Here is a 9,483-nt window from a genome sequence, read left to right as displayed (position 1 = left end):
AATTAAAATGATGCTGAAAAAAAAAAAAAAAAAAAAAATAGGCCTAGGCCTATTAGATGAAAAACTTAAAACTTGGTCTAAAAAAATTGAAATTAACCTTAAATTAAAAAATTAGGAATGTTGCCTTAGCAACTAACTAAAATAAAATAAACTGAAGTATTAAAATTACTAAAACTGAAATTAAATAAATGAAAACTAAATAGAAATAATTAAATAAAATCCCCCAAAATTTTAAATAACAAAACCAAAAAACTAAATTACTAAAAATTAAACTAAAATGAAAATGAATTAATAAAAATGAAAACTTACTTCAAAATAATAATAAATGCTATAATAGAAAATAAATAGTACCAAAATAACATTGTCCCAATGTCTAAGACTTGAAAATCTGGGATTTTAAATGTAATTTAAACCTGAAAATAAATAGGTTTAGTATTTTGAAAAAAAAAAAAAAATTTTAACATGAAATGTTGATGTATATAAATAAGAAATATTTAAGATATTAAATATGCAGTATTTAATTCAGTATTAAGATTATCTAGATTATTAGATAAATTCTGAAGCAAATTAGACGGTCAGGTTTTTCATTGAAGCTCAAGCTCTTTGAATCATGTTGGAAAAAATGATCATCAGGTTTTACACAAACTTGTGGAGTGCTGCTGTCATTACAGTCGGGATGAAATGGAAATTCTTCTGTTTTCTAAAAGCATGTTATTGATATTATTGTGAATGATTATTTTTTCTTATTGTTTGACCTTGTGATTTTTAATCAAAATTTCATGACTTGATCTTCTGGCAAAATTACTTCTCCAATTATTTAGTTGGATATAACCCGCCCTTTCTTACAATCGACTGCAAGCTAACATTCAGCTGATCTGCCTCCAACCAATCAACAGCCGATTGATAGAACCAAGTGCCTGCCCTACATTTTTTTCTCAATAGCCCATTCCATTTGGATGTCCCAATACGGAAGAAAAGATCTGCTGAGACTTCTGTTTCATTGCGATTTTAAAGAAAAAAGAGGACAAACCAGTTACTTAGACATTTAGAAATTCATGTTCATTTTTAACTTTTACGCAAATCGTTATGTGGATACAGTAATATAATTTGCAATTAGAATTTTCACTATTGGTCACAGACTTTTCAACCTCGTTTTGGACCATGTTTCACATTCACCCTAGAAGAGAAGCGGTTTTTCAGCCATTTCACTGGCGTCATTATACTCCTCGTGGCCTTTGCACTGCTTACCCAAATGCCTGTTCCTCTCTGTTTGAAATGTTTTTGAAGAGACCTGGCCCTCTCCCTATATGACTCCTCCATCCATAAAAACCTTTCCTCCAGAGCACAGCAATGCTGCACAGTCTCCCGATCCTCCTTAAATCATCCCCGGAATGTAATCTTAACAGAGAATTAATGGTTTCTCTTTAAAGCAGGGCCAAGAAGGCTTCATTAATGCATGGTGGCCTGTAGAAATGCTCCTCTTGGGCCTAATGCAGACAAGTGCTGCACAAAAGACAGGAAACGGTCTAAATGAAAACGTCTGATGGATTTTAAACGTGGTTAATCAATGCTGATAAGGTCTTGGTGCTAGAAGTCTAAACGCAACCGCTTGCTTTTTTTTTTTTTTCATTGTGATCAATAAATAATAGTCTTTTTTGAGTGCTATGCCTGTGAAACAGAGGATTTGGCATTTTACAGCATGTGCTGGTATTGATGATGTTATATGGCTGGTGTGCACATGTGTCTGTGTTTGTCAGCTGTTGTTCTGGCTAGGCCCATTTCTCCTCCCTGATTGGAGTACAGAGGTTGAAAAGCACAGCAGAGCCTCTGTGTTCCCGTGAGTAATGCAGGGCTGCTGATCCAGGGTGTGTCGACCTGCCGCCCCTGCGCTTTCCCCTCGTCTCCCTGTGGCTTAGTGACTGACAAGCAGACTCCAGCTCTTGGCCTACTGTTCACCAAACGCTTCAGCTTCACACAAGCACCATGTTTATAGTTATTCCAAATTGCAAAAAAAACAAAAACAAAAAAATTCAGAATATTGCAAACATAATTTGTTATAATTTGAAGCGTTTCCATGCAATGTGATCATTTTTACAGGCTTTGGCTCAAGTATTTCAGAATGATTAGAGTCTGGGAACAATGCCTAGAAATGAAGAAGATGAGTACGGATTTATTGGCCATCCGTCACCAAGTCGAAGAGCACTTCAGTAATGACAACAGAACAGATGACTGGTTCATGTTTGGTCAGGTCATTGGCCGTGTGCTTTTTATAATGTATAGCCTCTTTATCGTTGTGAGTTTAAGCACAATTATGGTTCTGTGGCTACACTCATACAGTCTAGACAAAAGGTCATAATTTATTCTTGCCTGCTCTGTAAACTGACGACACCAAAACTCTGATGATGTCATGATTTATTTCTGATGTAATGCAAGGGATGATTAACTAAATACTCTAGCTTTATACTTTGAACAGTAGAATGACTAGACTATGACATTCTATACATTGATATTACTGTCACATGCCTTGTTAAGGCAAAGTTACATAATTGCACATCTAGGAAGTTATTTGGTAAATGCGTTTCCATTGTAGTTTATGTGCATCTTCTTGCCAAATAAAAACATTTATCCAACTTAGGCAAGTTTATACGTTTTTTTTATGTGCAAAATTTGCATATAAATATAAGTGGATTGAGAACCTGACTATTGTTTTACAACAACATTAATCTCATAGGCCTTAAGTTTTCAAAATGTCATCCGGGGAATTGGGGTGTGAAATAAGGAAGTAGGAAATAAAGATTCATTTGAACACATCAGCATTCATTCTGATTTCTAAAGACTGGTTGAAAATGAGAAACTTAATTATTTTATTCTATGGACAGCCCTCGTTTTACTCTAATAGTGGACAAAAAAATACTTAATTTTTACTTAAGTAAATATCAAAAGTTTGGGGTCGGTAAGTTTTTCTCTTGCTCACCAAGGCTATATTTATTTGATTTAAAATCCCGTAAAACAGTAATGTAACATTGAAACTTTATTACAATCTAAAATAACTTTTGTTTTTGAATATATTTTAAAATGCAAGTTATTTCTGTAATGGCAGTTACTCCATGGCCATTACTCCAGTCTTCAGTGTCACATAATCCTTCAGGAATCATCCTAATATGCTGATTTGCTGCTCAAAAAACACTTACTGACTCCACACTTTTGAACTTTTTGTATTATATAGCTTCCTTAATATTTTAGGAAGAGAGTCTCTCACAATGGTAGGGGGTCTTTGACATCAAAGGTTTAAAAACTCCTGCTGTGGATGAAAGCATGTGTTTCTGGGCAATCTCACATTTGAAATAAGGTTCTGTGGATTCAAATTATGCCCCTTGAAAATTCATCATGATACACAATCAGCATAGGATACTGTCATCTTGACGATTTATTTGAAGAACAGGGTTATTACAGTCATTGAGCCAGTTCTATCTGTAAAAAAGAAGACAGAATGAAAGTACATTATTTGCAGCGGCAAAGATTCACTTTTATTGAAATTTACGAGACTGATTCAAATCCAATGTGAGTTTATACTGGAAGTTGATATCCTGACTGTTTGACTTGTTGCTTCTGGTGGAAATGAGAAAGCATGTGACTTGTTGTCCTCGTGTGGGTGTGAGGGCTGGAGTTAAAATGAATACCCGAAATACTTCTATTGTTATCTTTAACATTACTAACACACAAGCGAGAGAGCAATAGGAAACATTTCTGAGTAGAAATTAACATCTGGTATGTGCTTTTTTTTGTATTATCCAGTACATGAATCCACAGGATGAGTGACCTTTAAAGTCCATTCTGTGTCTCAGTGTGTGTGAACAACTTGTATCTTGTATCTATCTGGTTCTCCTGTTTCTGACCTCAGCACAGGTTCAGGAGGCCTGAGGGATGACATACCCCGAAATGAAGTGTGCAGAAGAAGGACCTCCTTTCTGTATCCCATTAACATCACCTCGTAAAATGCTCCTACACGACATGAGCAAACTGACACCCATGTGTTGGCTGGCTCAGCTTTCTGCAGGTATGGCATTTTTGGTTTTCATTTAGCTCTTGGCTTGCACGTCGGTGATGGATTGTCACAAAACTATGTGGTTGCGGGTGTAGGGCATGGCATAAGAACGTACCCGGCCCTTTATCAAGCCATTTGTGCATTTCTATGTGTTGTCTTGCCCTGGCTAAAGTAGCTGCTCATCTGTGTCTTATATTAGCGTCGGGAAACTCACACCTTAGCAGTGCGTCCGTCACATATTTAGAAAATTACTCTGCTAAGGAACTTTAAATAGAAGTAATCTGACTGCATAACAGCTGATGTATTCATTAGGCTTTATTTTGCATCTATTACAAAACATACCCGGTCTTAAATTGCAAATTAACTAACTGCTAATTAAGGTCATCACAATTTTGGAATCTGATATGCACATATCCACTTAGAATGCTGATGTTAACTTCCATTAGAGAGTCATGGGTTGAGTTTCACACAAGCATCGGGCTCAGGATAGTGTGTGTGTGGGGGTCTCCTCCGTGGCCTCTGTCATAAACACTGACTTGTTAATCCTGTGGGTCAAATCGCTGGGCTGTTGGAGAGGGGCGAGAGATGCTGAGAATACCTGCCTATATTAAGCCACCCTCTTCATCAAAAACATCCTCTGTCTCTTTTAAAGGGATAGTTCAGCAAAAAAAGAAAGAAAGTAAATTCTGTCAGCATTTGCTCTCCCTCATGTCGTTTCAAACCTGTATGACTTACCTTCCTCTGTGGAGCATGAATGTGTGTGTGTGTGTGTGTGTTTTTTTTGTCTATACAATGAATGTCAGTGGGGTCCAGTGTTGTTTTGGACCTCACTGACTTTCATTATATGGATCAAAAGAGTTAAATCTTCAAAATATCTTCTTTTGTGATCTGCAGAAGACAGAAAGTCATACAGGGTTGGAAGGACATGAAGCTGATGATGACAGAAATGATGACAGAATTTGCATTTTTAGGTGAACTATCCCTATAGCTATACAGGAGCTCCCAGTATTTTTGTGGTATAGGACTTTTAAATATCTTTCATTAAGAACATTAACCAACATTACTAATAATTTGTAGAAGAAAATTCGTTTAGAGTTAATAGTTAGAATTTAGTAAGTAATAGTCTGTATCTCTTTATGTTTTATATGTCTTCTTCATTGATGCCCTGGAGTATTTTCTGGGACCCCTGGCTGAAAATGTCTTCACTAAAGGAGATAGAAAAGTATAATATGTAAGGATATATATATTTAAAGACTAATATGTGCAGCATTTAATGAAAAATGAATAAATATAATAATTAGTATTAAGAATACCTAATACATTTATTTAACAAGGACACATTAAATTAATCAAATGTGACAGTAAAGACATTCATAATGTTACATAAGTTTCTTTCTTTTGAACTTTCTATTCATCAAAGAATCCTCAAAAAAAAGTATCACTGTTTTCAACACTGATAATAATACAAAATGTTTCTTGAGCAGCAATCAGCATATTAGAGTGAGTTCTGAAGGATCATGTGACACTGGTGACTGGAGCAATATATTATATATATATATATATATATATATATATATGACCCATATATATATATATATATATATAAAATAAAAGATATTCTAAACAGCTTTTCAAACATTGGTGATTGAAAACCTGTAAAAAATACTTTAAATATAAATGTAAAGTTGAGAGGTCATAAAAAGAAAGGTTGTCCTTTCTCTGCATCTGTGTGCAGTAGATGTGCTGTGCGGTCTGGAACTCTCATTTAGTTCATTTAGCATCATCAATTTCTACCAGTCTAGCTGGCCTGGCCCACAATGGGCTAAATTTGGGCACTGATGCCCCTCTTTATCTTCCTGCAACAAAGATGTCAACTCCCCTGATGTACTCATTCAAAGAGCATTCAGCACAAGTGGGTCATGGCAGTGGTTAATTCACTAATCCAGCCTGCTCAAGCAAACGTGTGTTTTGTTTCTTAGGGTTATTTAAGGTTCAATCCTGCCTTTCAGTAAAGTAATTGGTTACAGTTTATGACCACATTTGCCAAAAATTAATCAACACTTTCACTAGACAGCTCTAGTGGAGCAAGAACCCAGCAAACACGTAGTTTAATACTGGATTGTTAAATAATATTCATATGTTTTTTTTATCAAATGACATAAATCACATTATTTGTCACATTATTTTGTTTAGTTTATTACTGAGGTCATGCTGAAGTTAAGTGTAGCGTTATCATTATTTTGTTTGGCACGAGAGAGTAAAGTCTTTGTTTAAACATTATCTAAAGATTGAAAATATGCTATTGACTACAGATGTGTAAATAAAACAGGTTTGTGACATGCTAATATACACAGTGATTGCAAAATGTATGCTTTTTTGAACCAAAAAGGCTTTTAAAACAGTCTAGCTCATTATGTTCATGCGATACTCAGTGTCACCAAAAGTAAACACTCCATTTTCCTGTGGCCCGTAGCTCACAAATGCATACAAAAATGGTCTTTGTGTCTAGCAAAAGTAAGAGCTCTTGCTGTACATGCTGGAGAGGCATTTTATATTTATATTTTCAGAAAAATACTGTTTACAACTAGGCTAGACTCATTAAATGTGATGTTGAGGAAGGGTAAATGGCCCTTTTATTTTTGCCCTTCTTATTTTGGAGCTGTCAGTTGTGTATGCTGAAATGCTGGGTGAACTACATTGAACTGTAATTCTGTGCCAAATGTGGAAGAGCATGGTTTTGGCAAGATTTATACTTGGTTACAGCGTTGTGGACATGATGGACATATCCCTGTATTTTTAAAATCTCTTAGCAAGTTAAAGCTTTCTGGCACTGATTCAAGCTGTGAAAGCACACATTGTTTGGTACAAGCATCATTCATTGCAATGGAGTAAACATTCGTTAACTATAAGAAAGTAAAGGATCGTGACTTTTTAAATAAAATACATTTTATAAATAAATAATTTTAAGGATTTTTTAAAACAAAAATTAAAACGCATACAATAAAATAATGATGAAAAAAAAAACACCTCAGCAGATAGAACATACTTAGTGTCATCATAGGGTTTGATAATAAAACATCTGCCTCAGATTAAATAAATGTAACACACCTGTCTGTTAAGATTCGCTGATTCTGAAATGCAACTGTCAGCAAATCCAAGGGATATCAGAAAGCAAAAAGATTTAGTATAAATTGTTGTATCATTTATAATTTATTTCGGGATAAAACCAGAAAAACAGCAAAAATTATGCCTCTCCTGTGCTTCCCACGATAGGGTTTATAATTATTAATTTTTTTATGTAATTATAATGAACATTTACATGCAGAGAATTTTGCAAAATGACATTAAAAAGTGCTTTATCTTGACCTATGACACTGTAGTGGTCAAAAAAATGACCAAGATACTTGACTTACAGGAATGAACTTTTATAGATCTTGTGATTTCACAGGAAACTTAAGGCATGATGACTTTCTGAACATTTTATTTGCTGATATCTTCTGTTTTTGTAGACCTCTTTTAAGTTTGTACATAAGTTGTCAAGCTACACTTATTTGTAACTTATGAACAAAAGCAAAATTTTTGTCAAGCCAACTTTTCATCTTAATTATTAGTTTATTATTAGTTTTTTATATAAAATGTCTGGAAATACGGTCACACTTTATTTTAAGGTCCAATTCTTACTAACAAACCATTAACTATGACTTTTGCCTCAATAAACTCCTAATTTGCTGCTTATTATTAGTTAGTAAGGTAGTTGTTAAGTTTAGATATTGGGTAGGATTAGGGATGTAGAATATGATCATGTAGAATAAATGCTTTATAAGTGCTAATAAACAGCCAATATGTTAATAATAGGCAAGCAGATAAGCAACAAGTTAATAGTGAGATTTGGTCCCTATACTAAAGTGTTACGAAAATACATATTTTAAGAAAAGGATCTGTCTTACAAATTGACAAAAGGAATTTATATTTGGCCACTCCTGTCTGGGATATGAAAACGCTTTTGGCCCAGTTGGATTGGCAATAGACAGACTTTACCACACAGTCGGCTCTTAATCTCCAGTGTGTTTATGCCTGCTCATATTGCATATCATTTAAATTGTTACTAGCACAAGTCTTTACCACATTAGGGGATTGAAAAAGCCCAATTCTCAGGAAGTTGTTTTGTCCATTTTTGATCAATTGAGCCATTGCTAAAAGGCTTGTACGCAGAGGAAATCATGCCATGGACTTAGACAAAAGGTTTGATAAATACTGTTGTCAAACAAATTTGTTCCTTGTATAAATTCATACATTTCCCTTTTATAAACAAGTCTAAATTCAACCGCACTCTATGCCACAATCATTTTCAAGACTTCCTAAACTGATTTGATTTCATCTCAACGTTTTACAACCACAATCCCAACCTGTCGTCTATATGTTTGATCGGCCAGACACTCTTCGGAAACGTCTGCTTGCCAAATGGGAAATAACTTGAAAGTAGAGTCCAGGTATCGCAGGACATATTCATACCACATGACAGATTCTGTCTACATAAAGCAAATGTAATTTGAACAAAAGATGTTTTGTCTGTTTCTTTAAAAAAAACTATTTTTTCCCCCCTTGACAGACATGCTAGGAGGGAATACAGAGAAAACTGTTTGCCTCAAACTAAAAATAAGTTTGGTGGTAGAGCACACCACAAGGCTGAAGACCGCTGGCTGGGTATGTCTGAACGTGTCATTTGTATTGTATATAGGACTTCAGTCATATATATATATATATATATATATAATGTCTGTTCCTGCACATCACTTCATTTTCTGTGATATTTTTCTACGGCTGCCTCTCTCATTTTTCACTTTAACAAAAGCAGATTTCTTCACCTCTACTCATCTTGTTTCTTACATTTGATAGGATCTTTCGTTTCTCCTGGCAAATCTTTCACTGTTCGCATAAAGTTTTGGCGGAGGTCTAACAGACCACAGGGCATGTTTGTGAATCATTTTAATCACGAGGTGTATGATTTATTCTGGCATTCCCTGTCCTTATTCCATCCAGCAGAGGCTTAGTAGAGACTGTGTATCTTGGTTACGTTTGCTTAGCATTAATAATGCTTATAGGAATATGTATGTATACACCCGCACACATAAGCACACTATATAAATATATATAGAGCCAACAATTTGACAATTACACCCGGGTGAAACTAGTACAGTATGTAAAAGCATACTTGAAAAGAAGTGCTTTGATTGTGGTTAGGGCTTTTATGTAGTTTACCCAGTTCCTTCAGGCCTGAGGCCTCTTCCTGCTGTGGAGAAGAAAACATCATTTTGTGTCTGTAGCAGGCACCAGAAACAACTCCACTTTGAACAACTGAGAGGCTGAAGTTCTGTGTTCTGTTAAAATACTGGCTTCATTTTAAGTCAGGATCGTCATATATGTATATATATATATAT

Source organism: Sinocyclocheilus rhinocerous, unplaced genomic scaffold (genome assembly GCF_001515625.1).
Source record: "Sinocyclocheilus rhinocerous isolate Xijiao unplaced genomic scaffold, SAMN03320098_v1.1 scaffold273, whole genome shotgun sequence".
NCBI lineage: Eukaryota > Metazoa > Chordata > Actinopteri > Cypriniformes > Cyprinidae > Sinocyclocheilus > Sinocyclocheilus rhinocerous.
The sequence above is the reverse complement of the archived record's forward strand: the minus strand, read 5'-3'. Positions refer to the sequence as shown.